This window comes from Thermobia domestica, chromosome 16 (assembly GCF_964235325.1).
Source record: "Thermobia domestica chromosome 16, izTheDome1.hap1.1, whole genome shotgun sequence".
Classification (NCBI taxonomy): domain Eukaryota; kingdom Metazoa; phylum Arthropoda; class Insecta; order Zygentoma; family Lepismatidae; genus Thermobia; species Thermobia domestica.
In genome coordinates this window covers 59,330,799-59,357,715 of record NC_137469.1, presented here as the reverse complement: position 1 = coordinate 59,357,715, position 26,917 = coordinate 59,330,799, and the positions used below count along the sequence as shown (strand labels likewise).

The 26,917-nt window shown below is 38.9% G+C and overlaps 1 protein-coding gene across 1 annotated transcript in view; it reads left to right on the top strand.

The window, feature by feature from the left end:
• The first annotated feature begins 388 nt into the window (after positions 1–388).
• Positions 389–26,917, top strand: part of LOC145673072 (facilitated trehalose transporter Tret1-like) — a 527,605-nt gene continuing 501,076 nt past the window's right edge. Inside the window, exon 1 of the mRNA XM_081742422.1 lies at positions 389–1,017. The gene's annotated coding sequence lies outside the window, so the exon portion shown is untranslated. The remainder of the gene's footprint in view (positions 1,018–26,917) is intronic.

The window sequence follows — 26,917 nt, the reverse complement described above, 5'->3', positions numbered from 1 at the left end:
GTTTTCAATGAAAAATTATACCTCTACCTTTAAAAATCTCATCGGTAGAATCTGCATCCTAAAACCCTCCTCTGTGCACTCTGAGAGCCTGCATGAAGAAACAGTAGAAAAACTAATTAAATTAAAAAGTAGAAAAAATTGGCATTGGCAGATTTACTAAGAGTGCATTACACAAGTAAGTATGTGCCATCTGGCCGTCCATATTTGTTTCATGAATTACTTTACTTCATCATGGATCACATTCAATCTTCCTTTTTTTCGCTATGCTTAAAGTGCTCCACTTTCCCAGTATTCGTTACTGTTTTTCAATTAGTTTTAAATTTTTCGTAGCACTTCGGTTGGCAACACTTGTCAAGAGCGGGCATTCTCGACTGTGGCGGCCCAATCCTGGCAGGCTGGCAGAGTGTATAGCAGAGAGTACGCGGCCCGCCCGCCCGCAATCCGAGCGAGCGAAAAGAGACAGAGCCAAACGGGGTGACTTCGAGTTCTTTTCATTCGAGAGAGAGTCAGTCTGTCGCTGGATGTGTGTGTTCCCGCAGATCTCACTAATGCGACAGCTGCGGGAAACACCTGTGTCTTGGAGGGAGAAAAAAGAAAAGTGTTCTGAACAGTGCTTATCAGTTAGTTAGTTAGTTTGTTTGTTTGGCATTTGGTGAATCCCCCCTTCTGAAAAAACACTTTCACTTTGTGTAAGTAAATGTGATTTTTTTTTCTCGAAAAGAGACGTTTTATCTTCAGAACTGATTTTTTTTTTTTTAAACCCAAATTAATTATGTGTCAGTTTCAAAATCTTTGACATACTTTCAATTTTGTGAAATCACATTTTGAACCTTAATTTTTATATTTTAAAAAAATCCTGTTTGATTGTTCAGTCTTAACTTGTCATCATCACCCGGAGGGGGGATTCCCCATAACAGAATGATGTACTGTGCCTGTGTCAGCTGATAAGGGACTCTCACGCTAGAGCGAAAAGAGGAAGGAATTTCTTCCCACAACTACACTGGGATGCAAAAGAAGGTAAGTGGACCCTGTGTATCAATTGAATAGATTCTCTCTCTCTCTCTCATAGAAAAGAGAAATTGAATGTACGTAGAGAAAGCTGTCAGTAACTACCAATAAAATAATACTTCTCTTCAAGTACTCTGCAATCTGATTGGTCAGCAATTGTTTGCATAGTTTACGAGACTGCATTCTTACTGGCTAAACTTTTTCTTTCTTGGTGCATCTAGGAAATTGTTTTTTCTGCTAGTATGATCCAAGGTTCCAATGTAATAAACTCGAAACTTCTTCGGAATAATAAAAGCACTGCTAAATGGTAAAGAACATCCGTAACACCTGATTCAGGAACCCGACCACTACGGAAGCGTTTTATAAGCATTTCAGGTTTGATGCTTCATTGGATAAACCTAGTTTTGATTAGTATTTAATACTGAAACATTATATATTTAATTATATGTATAAATCCGTAATATTCGGGATTCTGGAAGACAAAATTATGGAATGATTCGGTTTTTTGTTGTTTATGAATTGTATCGTGTATATAAGATTTTGGAAATAGGTGATAAACGGTGGCTCTGCGCGAAGGATTCCTCGTTCAATCCCAGACACATGAATTCGTAGTGGAATGCATATGCCTGTGGGTTTTCTTAGAGATTTCCCGTTCCTTACTAAATTCTCATTTTACTAAGAGTTTCACAATAATTTACTTTTAATAATCACATGTCTCATTTTCCCAAGAAGATATAATAACGGTACCTTATACTAAATGTGTATTAAAAAAAAAGTGCTGTATATGGGATTTGGAACCAGGGCCAGTGCGAAGGTAATGAGAGAACAGATGTGGTGCTAATGAATACAGATTCAACTAAGGTAATGTGAGATTATGTTGGAAATCAATATGTCCAATATTTTTGGTCGGAATTCTGACTCCCACAGTATTAATTGTATCATTACTATTATATTCACTTAAATTTAGCATCCATCATCTTGCGACAACGGGACATTTTTCTGGATTATTTAAATCAATATGTCATGTATAAAAAGATAGGCGCCATTCTACAATAGAAAACTAGTTTTTCTTCCGATTCTCGTTTCCATAACATTTGGACAGAACCCTCCTTAAACCCTTATAATTCATAACGAGACACAGTCAAGTATGTTCATTGATTTAAAACTTGTTGATGTTACAGCTCACGGAGAGGTTATAGTCAGCCAGATAGGGTGATGTGTTAATCAGAACAGTGGCTTCAAACATCATAGTTGTGCCATTCTAGGTTGGAGTTCGTTATTCAGAAATTCCGTACCACATCTGAAGTCTAACTCGGAATTATATGAACTAAGGACACTCGCCCCAATCATTGCCTATACTGGATTAAGGATTATGATCAGGAATTAGATTTCTGGGCTTTCGGCATCAATGGCCATGTTAGCCCGTCATGCATGAGGGACAACGTCCCTCGGCGATCACACTATCCGAGAAAAGGGAAGGAAGAAAGGATTGGGGAAGGAAAGAAGCGGCCTGGGACTTATATGTTAGGCACCATTCCGGCATTTGCCTGGTGCGTATCAGGAAAACATCCCCCAGGATGGCTGGTCTGAATTTTTTTTTACACTTTTTCGACCGAGTGTATCCACCGGAAATCGAACCCGGGACTGCTCTGCCTATACTAGAAAACAGTAAAATGTATACATATACATATACCTATATATAGGGATGCGCACGAGACGAGTCGAGACAGAATTTTTCTGACAAATTTCGAGTCGAGACACAGCTCTTCCAATAGAGAAATATACATTTTTTCGAGTCGAGACATCGCTTTTATAGCACATTTTCGAGACGAGACAGCCTCAAATCTTTTCTCGTGCGCATCCCTATCTATATAATTGGTTAGCTTTCCCTTTCAAGATGAAACATCCTCAAATTAGTGTCAAAGATTTATTAAAGTGGTTAAAATTAGCTACGGAAATTGATGCGTATTAAAGCAGATATGATTAAGAAAATACAATACTTTAAATCATTTTCGGTTTAATCTGATTAGTTTAGTTACTCATTTATTACACATAGAATCACTGTAAAAATTCCCTTCTAATTAGGGAATCTCGTTTCTTTTTTTTAAGTTCCACGTTCGGCAATTTTGTCTATTTTGTTAAGACTTTTTTCGCTAAATCATCACTTTTTTTCTTTACTTTAATTTTCGTGAGACAACTTTAAAAAACAATAAAGACCATCAAAAAAAGTTAGAAAGTAATTCAAATTATATCTGCAAAATTTTATCATATGGACTACTTTAGTTGTTGTTAAAACTTTTGGAGTATGTTTAGTACAAGGGGTCCAGAAGCACGGAAAAACACAAAATTTACAGGAGAAATGAATGATGCAAGTACTTAGATGTAACATAATATAACCAAATCTAACATAACATAAACTAACCTAAGCTAACCTGAACTAACCAAAACTAACCTAATATTAGTAAAAAATAAGCGAAATTCTCTTTTTTTTTTTTTTTTTGGAAAATTATGCAGGATCCCTACACTAATATAATGCAAACTAAACTAACCTAACCTAACGTAAACTAACCTAGCCTACCCTAAACTAACCGAGTATGAACAGAAATTACCAAAATTGTAACATATTTTTAGAGAAAAGAGCTGGACCCCTTCTGCTAAACATAGGCCAAACTTTTAGTATGCTGTTTAAACGTGGGTGCCCATTTAGGAACTATGATTAGTAAAATGAAATGAAATCTTTAAGTTTTACGTCCCACGTTTATGCCGGTTAGGCTAAAGGAGACGGTGATGATGAGTAATGAATGAAATGGTGGAATGAAGAAAGTGGGAGGAAACGGGAGAACCCCGAGAAAACCCACGCACACGGTGTTTGTCCACCACAAAGTTCACTTGGCGGGGGCTGGGATCGAACCCGGGACCCCAAGCACCAGAGGTGAACGCTCTAGCACTGAGCCACCGCGGCCCCAAAACTATGATTAGTATATTTAATAAAAATTTGTAGATATAGCTCTCTCACTTTCTAAAACCAAAACCGAGCCACTTGGCGTAACAGCCTGATTTGTGGGCTTGTGACGCTCCACGCCATCTGTTAGCGATTGGTAGAACTACGTCGAGCGTAGAGAAGAACGCGTGGTCAGAGCGCCGCGTCGCCCTATCGGTAACCGGTCGGACTATCGGGAGCTTTCTAGACCTAAGGAACGTCACGTCTTTTATTCACGTGAGTTCCCACTTTGCCTCACGACGCTGGGTAAAAGTCACCGGTCTGGGAAACACCAGCCGGGAATCGAACCCGGGACCACTCGCACATGAATCCAATCCCGTACCCACTAGACTACGGTGTCTCCCTCTCTCACTTTCTACATTTTAAAAAAAAAAATGTTTTCCTCTTTATCTTCAAGTAATTCGCTATTTTTTTTTTTTTTTTTTTTTTAAATGGAGGTGAGTTAAAGAAGAACCTTAAGAGAATTCTTCAGTTTCATTGCTTGAATGCTCGTATGGCGCCTTGAAAGGCTCAAGCCTCTTCTTTCTTTTCTGTTTTCTTTTTATAAAGTCTATTCTATTGTTGTTGATTTCAACGTAAAATGACATACAACTATATCCGGAACTATGTTAAAGAATAAATGACATTCTAATCTTTAATTTGTTACGAGTTACGTGATACCAAATAATCGAGTACTGAGTGTATAATCTTTCGACGAACATTTTAAGGCTTCTATTTCCACTGTGTATAGATAATTTTATCCACATTGTGAAGTAAGTATGTAACTACTTGAACTATGACACAATGAAACTTAAGGTTTAAAGAGACATAAATAGTATTAATATGAATCGATACTCTGACCACATATTATTAAATCTAAAATCTATCATTTCAGCTATAAATGATCCCTTTTGGTGCTCACTTGTCATTATCTAGAAAACTATTTTCAGTGATACAAATTTGTCTAGTGGCTGAATATTTGCGTTCTAGCCTTTTGCGAAAACTTGACTTAGAATCCCGGTGGGAGTTTATGTAGTTTGAATCCATACTAAATTGTAGATACACGTCTCATATAGCTTCAGCCGCGCATCTATTTTTTTTTTTTTTTTTTTTTTTGGAGGAGTCCAAAGTTTGGGGTGTACAATAACTCAAAACACTACGCTTATATAATTTTGAACGGGTGTTATTCTACAGCCGACTCGACAAGTACATTTTAAAATTCGAAACGAGTAAAGAAATACAGCAATTTTCGTCTCGTTTTCGTGAAACACGACAATTTCACGAGTCTTATAGTGAACAAACTAGTTCACGCAAGTCCTAGATCTCAAATACTGTTCTAGCGTTACATGGTTCATAGTATAAAAAGTACTATACGTTGATAAATAATTGTACGAACATAATGATATATTTATATTAACGTTCACAGATACGCAAGTAATTATACAATATATTCCCAATAATAAATGTGGTTTAAATGTTATGTCACACCTTTGGTAACCTCTCGTGACTCAGAAGGATTCTGATAATTTCTAATTCAAGTTAAGAAACAAATCAGGGCATTAATTTTCTACATAAATTTACAAAACGAAACGGGATAAACAGCACCGAAACTTTGATTTTTTCTGGGGGGGAAGCGTTAATATTTGGGCCCCCTAGAAAAGGTTGTTTAGGGCCTGCCGCAAAAATTCAAAAATAGACCCCATCTTTCTCTTACTCTGTGGATCTCCCGAAGCCTGTGGGTCCTCCTGCAGGACCTGGGCCCGTTCCATACATGACAAATTAATTAAGGGAACAATATTGACAAATCTCAAAGAAACCATACGAAGAAATATCATTTCTAGGGTCTCTAATAGTAGATATTTTTTTACTGAAATGGGCCCTCGACTCGTAATAAAGTGAACCTGTTTGATGCTTCTTTTATAATTTCATGTTCGTATCGTATATGGAGTAAAAAAAAATTGTCTTCAAAGTGGGACCCCCTCGAACGGCGGGGAGCTTCCCTTGGGAGGGCAGTTGCCTCCCCTGCCCCTCAAAGTTACGGCCCGGGAGATAAAACGTTTCAAGAAGCAAGATAAAACTTGTACAAAATTTATAAGACGAAACGAAAAACATTTCTCGTCTCATCTCGCGGGTAACACTAACCTCTAGCCACAACGCCCACTCACATACATATCCCGTTCATTACAATCTGTGTAAGTTGCTGCTTATGCTTATGACCTAGTACAGAGGATTATTGGAAACCAAAAATAAATAAATAAACCTCAAGGTTAAATCAAGTTTCGTCTTATACGATTAAATTTCTGTTTTACAATGTGCCTACCAATGAGAGATAAATTCTCTTAACGTTTTCTTGTTTTGTACAATACTAATTTGCAGTAAATCAACGAAGCTTCTTTTAATCTCGAAAAGAATTTACAAAATTCAATTACGAGAATGCCTCAACTGCTAAAAAGAAGGACGACGAGAAAATGAAGAAAGAAAAAAAAGTGTTTAAAGATTCACATACGGAATATCTTGTTAGAAATTCCAGTACGCCTTACAAGGTATGCAACCGAACTTACTTTAAAGTAACGCAGGTGAGCAAATCATCCGTTTAATAACAACATGCAGCATACGTTTGTTTTGGTAATTTTCTATTCAGGTAAATCTGAATGGGAGAAAAAGAAGGTTGTTAGATGGGGCAACAATCTTAAACACTTTTAGTGTTATATTAACAAAATTTTATGTGTAGGATTACTTAACTTAAACTATATTTTTAAGAAACGATACCACCAAAAAAACTTGGATTATTCTTTTGGTCAATTTTGATAATCCTTCACCAATTTATGTCTTATGACCTCTTAGTACATGAAAGTAAAATAATAACTATATTAAATTATTTCCATTTTATTACACGCTCAGATTTGTCAGTTTTTGAACTTTTTTTTTTTTTACAATAATAACAGAAAGGATAGTAAAGTTATTGTGATATCTCCTTATTCAAGCGAAGAGCTGCCTATGGTCTCGAGTTCGATTCCCGGTGAGCTCACAAAATCTCAGATCCGAATAGTGATTGGAATTCCTTTTCTAAAAGAAAAAAAGTCATATAGTTTATAAGTTTCATTGCTGAAAAGGAGCTATCAACCTAAATTCATTAACAACCAATCTTACGATCTCCACGAGTAATAATGATAATATATGTAGCACGCCGTTTTGCGTGACGAAACTTACTTGAAACAGAGTTTACTTTATTAAACAATTTGGCAGTCCATTCTATCCGATCTTCCATCATGTTATCCGTACGTGACCTTTCATTTCTGAGGAACGCATTCACCGTATTTCGACCAAAATTTGCCGCAGGGTAATTAGTCAATAGCTCATTAACTAAGGTGACCTGCAAAATCAAAAACTGAAAGATGTCTATAAAGTTACTGAAAACTAAACCCTTCAATACATCTGTCATAAATTATAATATAATAATAATAATAATAATAATAATAATAATAATAATAATAATAATAAGGTATGTTGCTATTACTGCCAAATCACAGAGTTTCCATGCAATGTAATCCTCTCCTAATATCTTAAATTCCCGTTTTTAATATCGTTCATCAATTTTAATCTTCGTCCCCTCCCCATTTTACCTTCGACCAGTACCACATTCCTAATAAGTCAATAAATGTCTTAACCCTTTTTTCTCCTCTTTTAAACCATTTCCAATATTTTCTTCTTTTCCCAGCTTTTGGTGTAATTTTCCCATTTATATCAAGCCACATGAGCTCTCCTACTAGATGTCGAACCCGGTTGACCTGCTCCAAAGTTACGGGAGAGCTCTTGATGGAGTAAAATATGGTATGTGATGCAGGGGTATGGATTTATAGACACAATTTTTATTCTACAATTACTGCAGATATACACATTCAAGATTAGTAGTAATAAATGAAAAATATTTGACCCATTACATAAAGAAAAGTACCAATTTCGCCCTCGGAAGACCAAGATTATTGTTCTAGGTATATCCTACCTAGGTATCCTTATTGATTCAGGTTTATTTTCCATGACAAACAAAGTTATTTTCTAGTGTTGCCATTGTTAAAATATGTATTTATGTCCTTGTGTTGACTGACTCGTCCCATGCTATTTTCTTGTCTGCTAACGCCATCTAACCACAATACTTAATTGCAAACTGTAAACTCTGCTTCACAAAAATAAACTTTAGTCTTTTGCTCATGAAATATTCGACATATTTGGTTGGTTTATGGAAGTTTTCAGCTGCGAAGCTACATGCGACAGGGACTATTATTTGAAATAGGATCCGAACCACTCCTCAAATTGGTATTCCTGGATTAGTGTCTTTACAAGGACTAGAACCCTGGGCTACATGCTAACAAAGCACAAGCTTAGCCACCTTTCTTGTGTTTTTTGCTAATAAATAAATAAATAAAATAAATAAATAAATAGATACTCCTTATTTAACTTTTTCTTAAACTTTGAATTGTTACCAGATTCGACTTTCTCCGTAAATTTGGGGGCCCATTCAGATGGAGAAGATATATATATGAGGATTTTAAAACAAATTGCATTCAAATTATGCCAAATATTGTATACTCATAAATACAATAGGGGTGCCAACATGACCTTTGGGGGGGGGCGGACCCCCGGCCCACCCAGGATCGTCGTCCTAGACTTCTAGGATAGATAAAAACGTTCATGATCTTCAGTGAAACTCAAACCCAAGATGGATTAGCGCTTCAGACCGCACGACTATACGACACTGCCGCACGAAGTGGTACTTGCTATAACACATGGGCTGAAAAGTCCCGGGCCTAACACATAGATGGCGCTAGTTGTATCACCTTGTTTTCAGTGAATACTAACCTTCACAAGACAGCTGTGAGAATTTCATGATATTCTATTCATTCGTCTGTGAGTTATTGTGCTAAGAGTGACCCTACTAGTTTCAAAACAATGGATCAAAAACAATTTCGTGTTTTAATTTTACACTGCTTCTTGATGGGAAAAAATACCGTTCAAGCGAAGCAATGGCTTGAAAAGTGTTATGGGGACTCCGCTCCATCAGAAACAACAATAAAACGTTGGTTTGCTGACTTCAAACGTGGTCGTAGAGACACCGATGATGCAGAACGCAGTGGACGTCCAAATGAGGCAGTAACATCAGAAAACATAAAAAAAATCCACAAACTTGTTTTGAATGATCGAAAAGTGAAGGTGCGTGAGTTAGCTGACATCGTAAAGATATCAAAAGAACGTGTTGGCTTTATATTGCATGAGCATTTGACTATGAGAAAGCTCTGTTCAAAGTGGGTGCCGCGTTTGCTCACTGTTGACCAAAAACAAGAACGTGTTGATGCTTCTGAGCAGTGTTTGGCCATGTTTAAACGTAACAAACCGGACTTTTTGCGTCGATATGTGACCATGGATGAAACATGGATCCATCACTTCACTCCGGAATCAAAACGATCGGCATCTGAGTGGACAGCAACTGGTGAACCTCGTCCAAAGCGCCCGAAAGCACAACAATCGGCTGGCAAGGTTATGGCCTCGGTATTTTGGGATGTGCGTGGTGTAATATTCATCGACTATCTTGAGAAAGGACATACCATTAACAGTGACTATTATATAGCGTTATTGGAGCGTTTGAAGGCCGAAATTGCAAAGAAACGACCGCATATGGCAAAGAAAAAACTTTTGTATCATCAAGACAACGCACCGTGTCACAAGTCAATCAAAACAATGGCAAAACTACATGAATTGAACTTCGAATTGCTCCCACATCCACCGTATTCGCCAGATTTGGCTCCCAGCGACTACTGGCTGTTCGCAGACCTGAAAAAAAATGCTCGCCGGTAAGAAATTTCGCACGAATGAAGAAGTTATCGCTGCAACTGAGGCCTATTTTGAGGCAAAAGATAAATCGTTCTACAAAAGTGGTATTGAAATGTTAAAGCGGCGCTGGACTGATTGCGTTGCTCTTCATGGAGATTACGTTGATGAATAAAGCTAATTTTGAACCAAAAAAACGGTGTTTTCTTTGTTAGGCCCGGGACTTTTCAGCCCATGTGTTACATAGTCGGATAGTCCACAATTGAACCAATTTCAATAACATTTCAATTTCCAAAATAATATCTGCATGCACGAATATAATTGTTATACTAATTAATGTTTTTAAAAGATTATCGGACAGATGTATGGAGAATGCCTGCAATTTCAGACACGTGCGAAATCTATGAAAATGAATGTGACTTAATAACTCTTGAACCACCCAACCGATCTTGATCAAATTTTCAACATAGATGAGGTTCGGGCCTGCAATGTTTTTTTATCATGTCCGATATTAGTTCCGAATCCTAGTTTCTGGGGTCGCTGAGATTAACAGTGACACTTGTCATGCCGTTTAAATCCAAATTCATCCCCGCAACTTGGGGAGGGGGAGGAGGGGGTTATATAAACATGATCGAAAATGACCAATATCAAGAGCGCTTCAGTAATAGTAAAAAGTGACTGACTAACGGAACGTTTTACTATTTTTTTATTTTAACCCAGCGAAGCGGGTAATTGCGTTAGTAGTCCATACACACACACACACACACACACACACACACACACACACACACACACACACAAATGACAGTTTCGAATGTGTGAGTGTTTGTTTGTTTATAGCATCCAGTTTCAGTGCTATGAGTCGTGAACTTACAGTAACCACCGTAATGCGTTTAATGTTTTCCCGTCGAAAATCCAACCCAAAACCCCGTACACCAAAGGCGCACGCGCTATCATTGAGCCAGCGGAAAGGGCTATGCCAGATCGTATTACCTCATCTTTAGCTTCCCGAAGGTTAAGTATTGTATAGACAAAATAATTAATAATAATAATAATAATAATAATAATAATAATAATAATAATAATAATAATAATAATAATAATAATAATAATAATAATAATAATAATAATAATAAACACATACCAGGAAAACTTATTTACCTTGCCCTCTCAAATTTCCACAATAATACGTAATAGAAAGAAAAGAAATGAAATCTAAGTTTTACGTCCCACGATTATGCCGACAAGGCTAAAAGATACAGTAATGATGAAAAATGAATGAAGTGGTGGATTGAAGAAAGTGGGAGGAAACTGGGGAATCTTGAGAAAACCCATGCGCACAGTGTTCGTCCACCATAGAGTTCCCTTGGCGCGAGGTAGAATGGAACCCAGGACCTCATGCACCAAAGGCGCGCGCTCTACCACTTTTTTTTCTTTTTTTAAAAAAACTTCCTGACTTATTTTCTACTGCAACCACTGTTCAGGACTACTAGACACGACTGGGACACGAACACAGAAACATCGAGGACAGTTAAAATTCCACCCTTGATACTACAGAGGGACTCGAACCCCTAATGGGCTTCACCTAACAATCATCAGCCTAACGCCTCAGACCGCTCGGCTACACCCACCGGCTACCACTGAGCCACCGCGGCCTCCACGTAATAGGAAGTTAGCTCATAAAAACATTGCAGTAAGGATATATCATTAAAAAAAAAAAGGCCTCAAAATAAAATAAAAACATAAAGAGAAGAATTGGCAACAAAACACTCGTGTTACAATTTAGCGTCACCTATTATTAGCAATATTTATGCCCTGTTCTTTCAAATGGTAGACTAGAGTGGGCAAGTGTTCGCAGTTGGCTGAGAACGAATATATATTTGAGAAGTCGAGGGAAAAGAAAGAATTGGAAGAGAACATTTTTAGGATGGAAGACTCCTCTCACATGATAGATCTTGGCTGATCCTTGAGGGAGCAGACGTGAATTACAAGCAGAGTCTGGGAGTATATTGACCCGCACGGGCAACTGGGTAGCAACTGGAGAACCCCTTTCAAGAGGCAAAAAGAAAATTAAAAAAAAAAAAAAGAACCGAAAGAATTTCATCGACAACTTGGCAATTCAAGAGAGCGTTTTAAGATCAACACAGATTACTAATTTTTCAAGAGGTATTAGTTTTACATGGTTAACAACAAACAAGAATTGTTCCTTTTCAAATTGTGTATTTTAACCCTTTTTATCTAACTATTAATTACAGATTAAATAAATTTGTTTATTGAGAATGGTGTGTATACGAGATGCAGTGGTAAGGACAACACTTTACAATTACACAGTAGCATTGACGTTCGTAGTATTAGCATTTAAAAGTAAGCTACTGTCATTTATCCTTCATTTAGTACATAGTTATGCTATGTTGCCCTTCCTGTGGTGAATACAAATATTAATTCGAGACCTGAGTTCGATTTTGGTGTGGGTATATGCAATTTGTATCGTACAAATATATTAAATTGTGGGCGGGGCCGCAGTGGCTCAGTGATAGAGCGTTCACCTCTGGTGCATAGGGTTCTTGATTCGATCGCAGCTAGTGCCAAGTGATCTTTGTGGTGGACAAACACCGTGAGCTTGGGTTTTCTCAGGGTTCTCCGGTTTCCTTCTACTTTCTTCATTCCATCATTTCATGCATTTCTCATCATCACCGTCTCCTTTAGCTTAGTCGACATAACCGTGGGTACGTGAAACTCAAAGATTTCATTTCACTAAATTGTGGGCTTATGTCCTCTGAAAATGAACTCTAAAGTATATGAATGCAAATATTTGGTTCCATTGTATACACGTAGATAGCTTTATCTTCTGAATGTGTATTTCTGCGTTTAAATCCTACTAAGCTTGAATATAAACACGAATAGTGGCTAGATTCGGAATGTACTTCAATATTATGAAACGCTCTTCATAACCTTCGTCTTCCACAGGGACTTCAAGTGTAAAACCAAAACACGAATATTAACGGAGTTTCCTTGGGGGGAGGGGCGTCAGTAATAGAGCGCTCACCTCTAATGCCACGGGTCTCTGGATTGATGCAAGCCCATATGAGTTTGTGGTGGACAACATGTCCATGGGTTTTCTGTTTCCTCTCACATTGTCATTCCCCAAATTCATCCATAATCAACCACGTTTGTCAATACCCGTCTGCTTAATCCTATAGGACATAACCATGGACTTTATATTAAAAGATTTGATTTGATTTGATCACTCTTGTGGCTATTTGGTTCATGTACAAAAAAATGTACCCCGGGAGGGAGGGTACTAATAGGACTACTTTGTTTTACCAGCGAAAATGACAAACTTCCTTGTATGAGAGGAGGGGGGAAGGAGTTGACAGGTCGGTAGCCACGATTTCCCTAAGGCGAGGACATGAGTCGTGGTCCCCAGAATGAATGAATTGCAAATATAGGTTGTGTTATGTGATGTAAGTTTTACTTACTTTAGCTTACTCATTTAAAAAAATAAATAAAAAACAATGAACGAGTAAGGAAACCTTTGTTTCACCGAGTGCACTTTTACATCTTATTAAATAAATAGGTTAATTTATTGTTCAGATTTTTCTAAATGAAGATGAGAAAAGGAAGGCTGCAGATTGATTCAAAGTGTCTCTGTCATCCCTTCCCAGAAATGCTTTAAATCACCAAATTCTAGTTCACTGTTGTGGCAATTAGCAACACTATTAGGATTGCCCATTCCTTTCAAGTGTGTTGGTTGCGTATTTTCAAGATCATAGCTCATGCTATCCCTCGCGCCCTATCGCACGTTTGACTTAGGATATCCACATTCGGTTCCTACTGAGAGTGTATGTGGTTCGTTTCCCACGTTAACGGCTCACATAATCGCGATACTAATTTTTGGGGTAGATGGGTATGGTTGTCCACGAAACGAGACGAGACAAAATTCTTACAATAGAAACAAATACACTTTCCGAGTCGGAACATCGCTGTTTTCGAGACGAGACACCAACTTTTGTCTCATAGGAAACCTTAGGGCGGACTCGAGGCAGTTCAAGACTAACTATGAGTGAAAGCTCCTTCCTCGTGGCTATGTGAATACCGTACGTGCCTTTGACGTAGGAGCTCCGGGTTCGATTCCCAGAGGGAGCCCATGTGGTTCGAATTCCACATTAAGCTATAAATACACGTCTCATATACCCACGCTGGTGAAGGGGACGCAAAACTCAAATTCATAATCTCAACCAACTGTGAGAAGTAGCACAAAGTGCATCTTTTGCCGTAAAAGATGGGTCTTTAACTGGTTCCCACCTCTTGCTGTCGAGTCACCGATATTTACTTTGTTAAATGAAAAGTTGGGGATTTTGAAGTATCGAAAACACCAAGTAACTGCTAGTTAACTTAGCAGTCAATGTGACTTGCACGATTGTTCTATTGTGCACCTACTCTGACAATTGCGATTCGTAAATTTTGTAAAATATCGTCATGACTTGATTCTCGTAATGCTTTCCTACTCTCGTATCCTTTAGTAAATTCATGTGCGAAATTTATGTCTTTTTTTTTTCTTAATTTCATATAAAAGCTACCAGAGTCCGCGCAGGGGCGGATCCAGAGGGGGGCGATCGGGGCGATCGCCCCCCCCACAAGAGGAAACTTTCTTATTTTATATATAAATAAACCCATCCATAACAAGTTTGGAGCTCTTAAAAGTAGCAGTATTACCGCCGACCGCCCCCCCCCAGAAGTCCGTCCTGGATCCGCCCCTGAGTCCGCGAACATCACGCGAAGTCCACGAAAGGTGTGATATAACAACATTTAAACCATATTTATTATTGAAGTATATTGTGTAATTGCTTATGTATCTTTAAAACATTGATAAATGCTTTTTATCGTGTTCGTACCCAATCACTTTATATGAAATTATAGTTTTTACAATATGAATCATGTAATTCTAAAACAGTGTGTAAGATCTAAGACTTGGATTAACTAGTTTCACTCATGAAATTCATGAAGTTTCTCTTCTTTCTTTCGAAAACGAGATGAGACTTGTCATGTTTCTAGTCACGCCTTGAATTTGAAAATGTACAGCTCACAGATGACGAGAAGATCCCTAAAACAGGGGTAGCGGTGAAAGGTCAACGACACGGTCAAGTCCATTTTCGGTTTTTGAGGTGTGGTCTATACTTAGATGTCGTCTGCTACTCCGGGTAGTTATCTGTGTGCTATTCCGTAGTGTCATTTGAAACCCCCGTGTGAAAAGTGGGCGAGCCCATACCTACGTCACACTACTTCTGCTAGGGTTCTTCTCGTCATCTGTGAGCTGTACTTCTCGTCTCGCCATTTTCATGACGAGACGAGATTTTCTTTGTCTCGTGAACAACACTACCTGGAATTACAAACTGTGAGGTTTCGTATATCTCCGTATACTATCTTGCAGTCTTAAAACCTGACTCACGTAGTCTTAACATCACACTTGCTTGGACTCGTGCACGCTTTCTTCAATAAGGCTCGCAATCACTTATCTTTTTTTGACTCGTACTCTCACTAACCTCCTTGTTGCTAACGCTTACTCAGATTACTCGGGTTCTGGCTCGCTATGTATTTATATGGCTCGCGACTATGAATATTCTATACGTATATGTGTAGTGAAGAAGTCCGAATACAGTATGAGCAGTTTACGACACTATTCACACTATTAATTTACGGGTATTATTTTCATCCTCAAATGAGATACAATACCTTGTTGTATTTAAATAGCTCCTAATAATTCTCTCAGCCACATCATGCACATAAACAAGCCGTAACTATTAGCTTGTCACAACGAGCAGGAGAAACTTGCATATCGGTGAACGCTGAGTTCGAACTTCATTATCATCCTCAATGATTGACTGTGTCTCTTGGACACTGTAGATTGGAAATCTCACTCAATTGCATTCGCTGTCTTCTACATAGACGTATCGAATCAATATTGGATTTTAGTGGTTAAAGGGATGCTGCTCCAACTGCTATTGGTACCTGCATTCACTAGTCAAGAGTTTAATTCATATCTCCATTGTGTCTTTATGTTTTCTAACGTTAGTGAGAAATATTGCTATACATTTGAACGGTTTGGAAACGAAATAATGACAGTTAAAAATAAATGTTGGAAGTAAATGTTTGTAACTGCATTGTTATTTCATTTTATTTTATTACTTAACGTAAAGTCGTTCTCGATCAGGGTTAATCAATACGGTTTTCACTTCACAATGGGAGATCCAATTCGAACCCTAACGCTGCTTATTCTGACTGAGTTTTTTTCCCACAATTTTCCGCAGCTCTACTAGGCAAATGCTGGCATATTATCAATCGTGGTCAATTTCCAAGCAATATTTCATTATACTTTTTTTTCAGTTTAAATTGGCTTCATAGCTATATCTTGAACTACATGTATCAGGGCGGGAAATGTCGGGTTGCCAGGTAGCTATTCGCGGCGATCCAAATATTTTAGTGTCGCGATAGGTATTTTAATGCATAATTAATTATCCACATTAAAAATCGACAATCAAACTCTGTGATCGGGCTGCTAGATTCAAACCTGAAATTTCATTTATAACACGTTGAGAACTACAGTAACCCTAAAGGAAATCGAGAATTCAGTTTTCTCCTTTAAATTATAATTCTTCGTGAAAAATTTTCTTAGCACTCACTGGAACACGAAAGGAAGATCCTTCCCCATTACTTAGTGGTTTGTTCGCACGTATGGTGGGCTGAATCCCTAGTTTGATTCCCGGCGGGAGAATACTGAGATCATTAACGTGTTTCGGATTCCACTTTAAACTGAGAGTTTATGTCTCAAATAGCCTTGGGGCTGAAATGGATCGCTGAACAAACAAACGGAATGCAGAATTAAGGGAGAGATCCTGGACTTTTTTCAATGGTAGCTCTTAACAGTTAAAAGTTGGTGTCAGTTTGTTTTTTTTCGCTAACAGATTTTGTGAAATCCTGCCAAGCATACATTTATTGATTGATTGTTCTGTATTTATGCCCTTTGTGAACAACGTGACTATATAAAACGAAGTATACAATTTAAAATGGGAACCGGGAGAGTTGAACCCGAAATCTCTTGTTACTAGACTAAAGAGAAGGGCCATACTTATTATGCAACGTCTGATGAGTTTGACAGAATATATAGAACGTTTCCGCTAATTTTGACATAACACATGAAAACCCATGTTTTCTTGAGGTAAAATTAAATTATTTTTTTAAAATGGATTTAGCGACATTCTAAGTAAGCTTGGGAGTGGATAACATACTTAAAATTATTGATAATACAGGAATTTGGCAACTTTCGAGTTGTTTGCGACAGTATAACAACAGGATTTGCAATAGTATTGACGACTGTTGCTATGTTTGGCTGGAGGCCCAACTTATTGGCGGTAAAATTATCCAGTTCATCTGGTAAATTTTCTAAAATTGTTCCGGCGATACAGCAATTAACCCTTCGTTTAACACTCTTTACAGCATAGTGATGCATTTTTTGCATCGCAATTTTATGGGATGATCCTGTATGTAGTGCAAATTTTGCTTCATTCTGGTAAACGTTCTGCTGGTTGCATAGTGATTAATTTTTTGAATCACTTAGTCGAAGTAGTTTAGGTGTTTGTTCGTAGATGTCACGCCAAAATATTTCAGTCATTCGTCGTATAACCACGTGTTTGGCATTTGTCCAGAATTTTTCCACGTTAACTTTACAAGAAATAATATTTCCCATGCAACATAAGGGTATAAAAAATATATCTCTGTTCAGGAAAGAATTAATGGTGTAACAGGCAATTTTCAAATATATCTATTTGATTATGGTAAAGTATAGTGTGTATAGTATATATCAAGTGCAGGGGAAAAAATAACTTTCATTGGTGACAGAATCAGGTCCGTAGCCAGCCCAAAAATTTAGGGGGGGCGGTAGAAGTTAGGGGGCCCGACCAAATCGTATTATACTTCATCACCATATTATAGTTCATTTGCAAGCCTACCGTGAAACTTTTAGGGGACCAGCCAAAGTTTAGGGAGGCCCGGCCCCCTAGCCCCCTTCCCCCGTGGATACGGTCCTGGACAGAATAAGCGGTGTTTTCGATTTTAATAGACTGTGTCGTATTGTAGGGTTGTAAATGAAATTTGTATTCATTACATATGAATAAAATTGCCTTTTTTTTTTTTTTTTTTTTTTTAGAAAATCATTCGGAAATCAATTACTCAGACCACAAAAGTATGTCACACCGGCTCTTCTGAAGTTCGATTCCCGGGGAGGGCAAAATGCCACTATCTTGTTTAAACAGGCGAGTTTACCAGTGAAAGCGTGTGAGTTGTTTACGAAATGTACAGGAAAAAGCAGTGGATAAGTACCATCCACGCAAGCCGAAGTCTCATGTTCGACACTCGGCCCAATTGTATATGTTTCCTCTGCGATTTTCATTATGTTCGCTACTTGAGAATATGGTGTGAAATTAAATCGGTTCTTTCCTCTATTCATTATTAAAAATATGATTGCATTGTAGCCCAAGGGCGCCAATCCTGGGGATGGGGGGCCCGGGCCCTGTGGGCCCTATCTATGTATTTTTGTGAATATGTAGGTCTATTTTATTATATTGTTATATGTACGGTATTTTTTATGAATATACAATATTTGACATTATTTGAATTCAATTTGTCTTAAAATCCTCATATGTGCCTTCTTAGACTCTTGTCTGCAACCAAATATACATCTGAACCCCCCCCCCAAGTACAAAGAAATCGGCGCCCTTGTTGTGGCGCATCAGTTGCAGAGCACAAGAAGATAATCAAAAAACGTAATAAACTCATGTTCCATACTACAATAATAAACAAATGTATAGAAGTGCTTATCAAAGAGAATTTACTTAATGAATGGTTAATTTCTTATCAATAACATGTAGATGCATTTTCAATCACCTTGTTAAAAGCAGTATTATTCTATTATGAGCACTTCAAACACAGAAACTAACTGATTACTGAATGAAAAAGGTTTGCGTTGAGAAGGAAACCTTATATGCATATAGCACTAATTAACTACATCCACAAGTTGTGTGTTTCACAGGGAAGACTTCACAAATAACCTTTTACTAATTGGCTAAGCTAAAATTTGTTTGAGGGTGTTTTTGTTCTATAGTTTAGGTGAAGAAAAAAGTTAAAATAAACATCCTTACGAGGGGAGATTGGAAAAGCGATTTAAAAATATCTTAAGTGGCGTCTTCGATCTCTACAGACATTACCGTTCTGTTATGCTTGTAAGAATTCTATATAGTCCTATTTCCTAAATTCTACCTCAATGGCTCAGGGGCGTCATTTGGAGGAGGCCAGAGGACATTTATCATCCTATAAGTTATCACCAGTCGTTCTTTCAGAAAATATATTTTCCGGGGGGCACACGTAGTATTCCGGAGGGGCACTGCTGGTATTATTTTATTTATTATTATATTATAGATGTATTATTTTTCTCTCGTCCGAAGGGGCACTCTCAGAACTCCGGGGGAAGGGGCAGTCCCCCAAAAGATGTCTGGAAGAACCATTGGTTATCTCTCTCAACATAGTAACAAACTATCATTATTAAATGGAATTTTATTTGGATTATGTTGATTTCTATTATATTATTTGAATTATACATTTGTGTTTTTATTGATATATGCCATAATGCAATTTGAGATGTTTTCAGAGTAGAAAATTAAAATTTAAGAACCAGTGTAAAGGAAATTTGTAATTTTTTTTAAAGTGCAATTTCATTCTCAGCTGAAGATGGGCCATGGGCAGAAGGTAACGCCTTCTCTTGGGCCATGAGTATTCATTTATTTGTAGTTTCAATTTGGAGATGGGTAACAGGGTTTATTTATATATTGAAGCTTTTGGCTAAGTACAATATAAAATTACAAAATACAGAAATGCAGAACAATACAAAGTAAAACCAGAAAAATGCATCTTATGCAACAAACAATGAAGTGCTGTAAAAGCTTCTTGACTACAGTAATAGCTCAGAGAAGAAATCCGTGAGGATGTTGAAATTGCTGAGCAGATCTGGGGCGGCTTTCAGCTCTTGCATGTAGGTGCGTAGCGTGTGTACTATGATGGTCGGGTTTAAATTCTTCAGAAGTTGAAGAAGTTTTTTAATAATTTGGATGATGACTTCAGAGGAGGAGTTATCATCAGAAGACGTCTTCGATGTTGAAGCTGCGATAGTGCATGATATTGTAGGCTCAGGTCTTGAAGTGTATGTAGCAGTGGCATTGGCGGATTAAACCAAACGTCTTAGGGGGGGCTCTTTATTGTAGAGTGGGATATGTTCCCCGAAATCCCCCCCCCCAAAAAAAAAGAAAGGTAAAACGGATTCAGGAAAAGAGGGTGAAAGATATAATTGCTACGAAATTTTCACCACAATGTCCCCTCCCCGAAAAGATATTCTGTCTACAGGCCTGGTCGTGGCTATGCTTTACTAAATATTTCGCTAGAAAAAACATCAGGTTAAACATATTTTATAACGTTCATAATGTTTCTGTATTTTAGTAAAATGAATTAAACAAAAGGACAAAATAACTTACAAGTTACAACGCAAAACACGCTTTTCGGCGAATACCACAAGCGATATAATATTTTCGCGATATAATAATTTGTCGATATAATATTGTCGCGATCTACGACAATGTCCCTATGACATTTAAAAGTGCTAGTCCATTCAACCCCTTTTCGCCAGAACGAGATTGCAACCACATTTTCAGTCGGTGCAAGTGGATTAAGATCGTTCTGCACTGGCCACGCTCGAATGCAGGGTTTCAAATTTAGTTGATGTTGAGTTAAACGTCCTTTTCAGCAGGACGCAGACCGCATTCTTTTTTGAGTTTCGATAGTTTTGTAAAATCTTTCTGTTAGAACGCGGAAGTTGTTGCTCAGAGTTTAGTTAGTTCGCGTGTTGGCAATAGAATGTTGAGTCCGTATACATTTAAAACTTCCTGCGCAAGACGAGTTTTGAGGTCTTCTACAACCGACACTATCAACGGAGTGTAGACAGTTCTTCAGTAGTAAGATGTCGTGTCATCTGCCCTGAAGTTCGTACGATGTGTTGTCTTTGGGTGTGATGAGGAGTTTGAATCTGCACGTCAACACTGGCAACCATTCTGGATGTTGCTTCGAAAGTTGCCTTGAATTCTTTGCTGTTTGAACGCTTCTTGTTTAATGCTGCGATAGTGTCCTGAATGACATCTGACGTTGCGTTCATGTCTAAATTTGTCTTCTGCAAAAGTCGATTGAGGGGAGGGTTATCGTGAGAACACCCTGAAGACACGTAATAGTTACGATAAACTCGCTGTCGTGCATGGCAGAAGAAAGTGCCCATGCTTTGGCTGCTGTATCTAACTCGGATCATTTGGAACACACTGTAGAACCTCACTTATTTATTGAAATTTCACGTGAAATTGTAAAACCGCGTCGTTCCGTTCAACCCATCTCGTTTCACACAATGTCTCCAACTGGCCACTAACCATAAGCTTAAGGACAGTATTACGTTTTGACGATGCGGTGAAAAACGCAATGATCTCTTTCGTTGTTCCCAGACAGTTCCTCATGCACTATACTGACGACGACCTAGAGATGGACAAGTTGAGGCTGTGACTGCAATATGAACAGTGCAGCCCGTTTGAAGCCTCCTTTTGGATCTCCTGCACTGCCCGGCGACTTTGAGAGGCCGGGACGGCGCAACCATCTGTACCATTACTAACGCAGTTTTTCGGGTCGAGTGAGAAGTCTCGTAGCAAAGATAGAACAATTTCTCCAATTTTACCCCCCAATCAGTGAGAGTTCAGACGGTTCTGCGTCTTCAGATTCCGAGCTCGAACAATGACCTCACTTTTCAGCTCTGCTGATCGAGGATCAATGTAACCGAAGCAGTCTTCTCTTATTTCACCCATGTGTTCGTACCTTAGAATCAAAGACAGCTGAGATGTGTGCGAAACGACCGTAGTCTCATCAAACATAATAGAATAAAACTGATCCTTTTGCACTCGATTGACAATTTTGCAGACGTGATTTCTCATCCCCAACCCTCAATGAGAGCATTTTGTGTGGTTTTATTGGCAAAAATGGTCCTTTTCGATGCTTTCTTCCAGTGATTCTTTAAGAGATCGTCACTACAAGCCATTCTAAATTTGAACAATTCTCGAAAATTGCCCTCGTTGAACTTAGATTCTGCACTGTCACCATCTGAGGTCCAATTATCCGCACACGCACCGTCCCTGTGCAAGGGTGCCGATCCTGGGGGGCCGGGCCCCCCGAATCTCAGGTGGGCCTCCCTATTGTATTTATGAATATACAATATTTGACATAATTTGAATGTAATTTGTCTTAAAATCCTCATATATATACATTCTGCATCTGAATCCCCCCCCCCCAAAAATTTACGGAGAAATCGGCGCCCTTGTCCGTGTGGCCTTGGAAAGCAATGCCTTGCCTTCCAAGGAATATAACATTTCACAACATTAATTTCAGTTTGTCGCGATTTTGGATGACTTGTCTTCTTGACGAGTTGATTTGATTCTCAACTGATTTCACTGGTTCCCAGTAGTTTTTCAGAAACGCTTTTCCGACCTCAAGAGCGTTAATCTGATATTGTGCCTTGTTGTGAGATTCTAAAATACCATAGAAAGTAGCGAATTTATTCAAAGTTTTAATCTCAAGAGTTTGGAGAGGCACGTTTCTTCGATAGCTTCCCCCCAAAACCCCTTGCAAAAAGTGAGCAATATTTACAAAAAAGATCCCTCTCCTTATGGGAAAGAACCAGCCATGGATAGTTTTCCAGATCTTCTGGCCTCTAGTAACATCGTCCTTCTTCCTGAAAATGAAATGAAATCTTTGAGTTTTACGTCCCACGGTTATGCCGGTTAGACTAAAGGAGACGGTGAAGATGAGTAATGAATGAAATGGTGGAATGAAGAAAGTGGGAGGAAACGGGAGAGCCCCGAGGAAACCCACGCACACGGTGTTTGTCCACCACAAAGTTCACTTGGAGAATCTTTCTTCCTGAGATTTATCTGATATTATGACTCGAATTATCGTTAGCGTAAACGCGTCATGCCGGATAGAGACTATTTTTAAATATAATTTAAAGAATTAACCCTCTTTTGAAATAATGCAAGAATGATCCCAAACTTTCGTTCGTGTGACGGTACGCTACGAGCGGCAGTGTGTGTAATTTTAATATTTTAGAGGGCTCTTGGGGGGGGCGATCACCCCCCCCTCGCCCCCTCCTTTAATCCGCCCCTGAGCAGTGGTGTTTTGAAGAAATGCTGAATGTGAAATTGTGCTTGATGGTATTGTTTTCCTTATTGCTTATAGAATTTGTTGTATTCCCGGACATCTGGAATAATTAGCCAGATTAGCGCCTTTACAGTTGACGCATTTCGTTAGTGTGTCTCTAGTCTTCTTTTTGCATTGCTACGTCCAATGAGAGCCGGCGCACTTAACGCATCGAGGCAGAGCTTGGGAAGTTGTTTGCAAATACCCAAATCTTTGGCACTTGAAGCATTGCAAGTATGTTTCTTTCATAATGGTTCTATGCGAACTTTCATGTATAGCAATGCCATCTTTGAAGATTCTGGTTGCTTGTAGAATTTCTTCAACATAATCAAGAATAGTGGGATGGAGACTTTCCCTTTCCCGCTTTCAAGATCTTGGGTTTGCATTTGTGAAACGAAGAATATTGGGTCATCTTTCTCCAAGAGTACTGTCATTATGTCTTCAATGCTGGTATCAATTGGAAGGTGGCGAACAACTGTTTTGATGGTCTCAGTTTTCTTCTTGATTTCGGTGGCATATTGTTTTTCATTCTAAGAACAAATGTTTTGCTCGATTTTGTAACTTTCCTGAAGCTTCCTTCTTCTTCTTTCCTTTGTAATAAGCTTTGTGCTGTTTTTACCTTTCACAAAATCCATCTATTTGCGTAGTATTCTGTATATATGAAGTATTGTTTTTTCACCATCTCTGCTCTTAAAATTGCAAATGTTAATATTACTAGATTGTTTTAGTTTTCAATTTACTACACAGAAAGCTCAGTAAAATTAATAAGTAAGATAAAAGTTCAACTGCAATACTATATCTGTGCCTACTACTCCTTTATGTGGAAGAACTGTATTTAGTATAATAATACAAATACTATATTTCAAACCAAGTGCTCAATATAAATTATAAAAAACCTAATTTAAACCAAATAAACCTCTGTATTATGAAAAGAAGCCTAGGACGTTTCTTTGCAAGAACATTTCAATGTAGGACGCAATATGAGGCCGTTTGGGTGTAAAAAACGTTTTGGTACAAGGATGTTTTCGGTGTATAAAACACTTGTTGAGGATTAATTTTGATGTACTTACATAATGTGCGATTTCATGAAATATGGTGGAAACTAAGTTTTCGGGTACGAGAAAGCAATTTACTTATGTTTCGTCTTTATAAAAAAAAGTCGTATGTATCCTCGTCGCCAAAAGTGCCTTTACATCGCCGTGACGGGTATGTGACAGCGCAGTACATTAAAGAAGGGATGATTGCATAAGAATTTGTGATTAATTTTGAAGAGTTTTTATTTTGACTAGGAAAATAAAGTAGGTATAGGGAGTAAAGACACAGATTTGAAGCATCAGTGCACTGTCATCTCTGAAAAGATTCGTATTATTGCCTTATATGTTAAGTTAAACACCACAACATCTGTCACTGATAGCGTAGATCATCTTACTTTTTAAAATTGCCTCTGTAGCCTATTTGTCCATACATTAATCTCCAGACATGATGTATCGAGAGGAGAAAGAAAGAGATACAACATCTGTAAGATTTATGTAATTCACTAAGGGACTATAGGAAACGATTAAGCTAATTACTGCTACTAGCGCTTTTTAATCTTCAGGGATTTACTACATGTTCGCAAAACATTATTCTAAGTCCTAAATCTGCGCGTGAATTATTTCATTCGCCTCACTGTAATTATTTTAGAATGGAAACTGATTACGCTGAACGTGAAAATGTTTCTCGTAAAGCAAGGGCCGTAATAAATGTAAATAAGGTTCTCATTATTATATAAAACACATAAGTACTTATTCCGTGTATAGAACAATATAATACAGTAACTAAGCAACATCATAATCACTAACGCCCGCAGGATTTTTTTCAACGGGTGGAGGGGAAGTCCGATATAGAATGTTTCGTTTTATTCCCTATATATATTAACAGTCATAACATTTATCATTGATAGCGTATATCGTCTTTCGCCACTGTAGCTTATTAGTCAGAACATTCATCTCCAGACATGATGTCGAGAGAATAGAAAGAAATAGATATGAACAGTGGTGTAACTAATTTTACTGCGCCCTAGATCGATCGATCATCGATTTACTCATACTCCCCCAGGACCTCTGCCACAGGTATTTCAGCTGCTGCGTTATATATATGGTTCCATGTTAGAAGGGCCAAACAAAAGGGCAAAGACAGAAAGACCCGAGTCAAAAGGGCCCTGCGTCAAATGGGCCCGGGTCGAGATGGCCCCCTCGCTACAAAAGGGCCCGAGTCAAAAGATCTCCGCAACAACAGGGCACGAGTCAAAAGACCCTGCGTCAAACGGGCTCGGATCAAAAGGGCCCGAATCAAAACGCCCCTCATAAAAAGGACCCGGGTCGAAAGGTCTCCGCAACAAAAGGGCCCGAGTCAAAAGGCCCCGAATCAAAACGACCCTCATAAAAAAGCCCGAGTCAAAAGGGGCTCCGCTACAAAAGAGCCAGAGTCAAACGACCCTGCGTCAAAAGGGACCGAGTCAAAAGTGGCCGAATCAAAACGCCCCTCATAAAAAGAGTCATAGTCAAAAGGAGCCCACGAGAAAAGGATCCGAGTCAAAGGCCCTGCGTCAAATGAGCCCGGGTCAAAAGGGGCTCTGCCACAAAAGGGTCCGTGTGAAAACAACCCCACATCAAAAGGTCCCGGGTCAACAGGTCTCCACAACATAAGTCCCGAGTCAAAAGGGCCCGAATCAAAACGCCCGTCATAAAAAGGAGCAGAGTCAAAAGGGGCCCCGCTACGAAAGGGCCCGAGTCAAACGGCCGTAAGTCAAAAGGTCGCGGATTAAAAAGTCCCTAGTCAAAAGGGGCCAAATCAAAATGCACCTCAAAAAGAGCCCGGGTCAAAAGGGTTCCACGACAAAGTTACCTGAGTCAAAAGACCCTGCGTCAAACGGACCCGGGTCAAATAAAGCCGGAGTCAAACGGCCCCGCGTCTAAAGGGCCCGGGTCGAAAGGTCTCCTCAACAAACGGGCCCGAGCCAGAAGGCCCGAATCAAAACGCCCCTCATCAAAAGGGCCATAGTGAAAAGAGTCTCCCGACAAAAGACCCGAGTCAAAAGGACCTGCATTAAACGCACCTGCGTCGAAATGGGCCCAGCTACAAAAGGGCCCGAGTGAAATCGGCCCCACATCAAAAGGGACCTGTTCAAAAGGTCTCCACAACATAAGGGCCCGAATCATAATGCCCCTCATAAAAAGGAGCCGAGTCCAAAGGGGTCCCCCTACTAAAGTGCCCGAGTCAAACGGCCGTGCGTCAAAAGGGTGCTGTTTTAAAGGGCTGGAGTCAAAAGGGGCCGACTCAAAACGCCCCTCATAAAAAGAACCCAAGTCAAAAGTGTTCCACGACAAAGGGACCCGAGTCAAAAGGCCCTGCGTCAAATGGACCCGGGTCAAATAAAGCCGGAGTCAAACGGGCCCGCGTCGAAAGGGCCCGGTCGAAATATTTCCTCAACAAACGGGCCCGAGACAGAAGGCCCGAATCAAAACGCCCCTCATCAAAAGGGCCCGGGTCGGAATGTCTCCGCAACAAAAGGGCCTGAGAATCGTTTGTTAACACAACGCAAAAATTTGAGATTTAGATAGCGATAATAAACATAACAATTATAATGATGTCTGCAGAATTTTTGTGTATAGGGACTGGTACGGAATGACAACCAACGTCAGTAACAGAGGCGACTCTTGAGGGAAGTGACATTGGTAAAAATTAACATTTTACGAACGCAATCCACAAGAAGTTAACTGCACAAATGTATGATGGAATTTC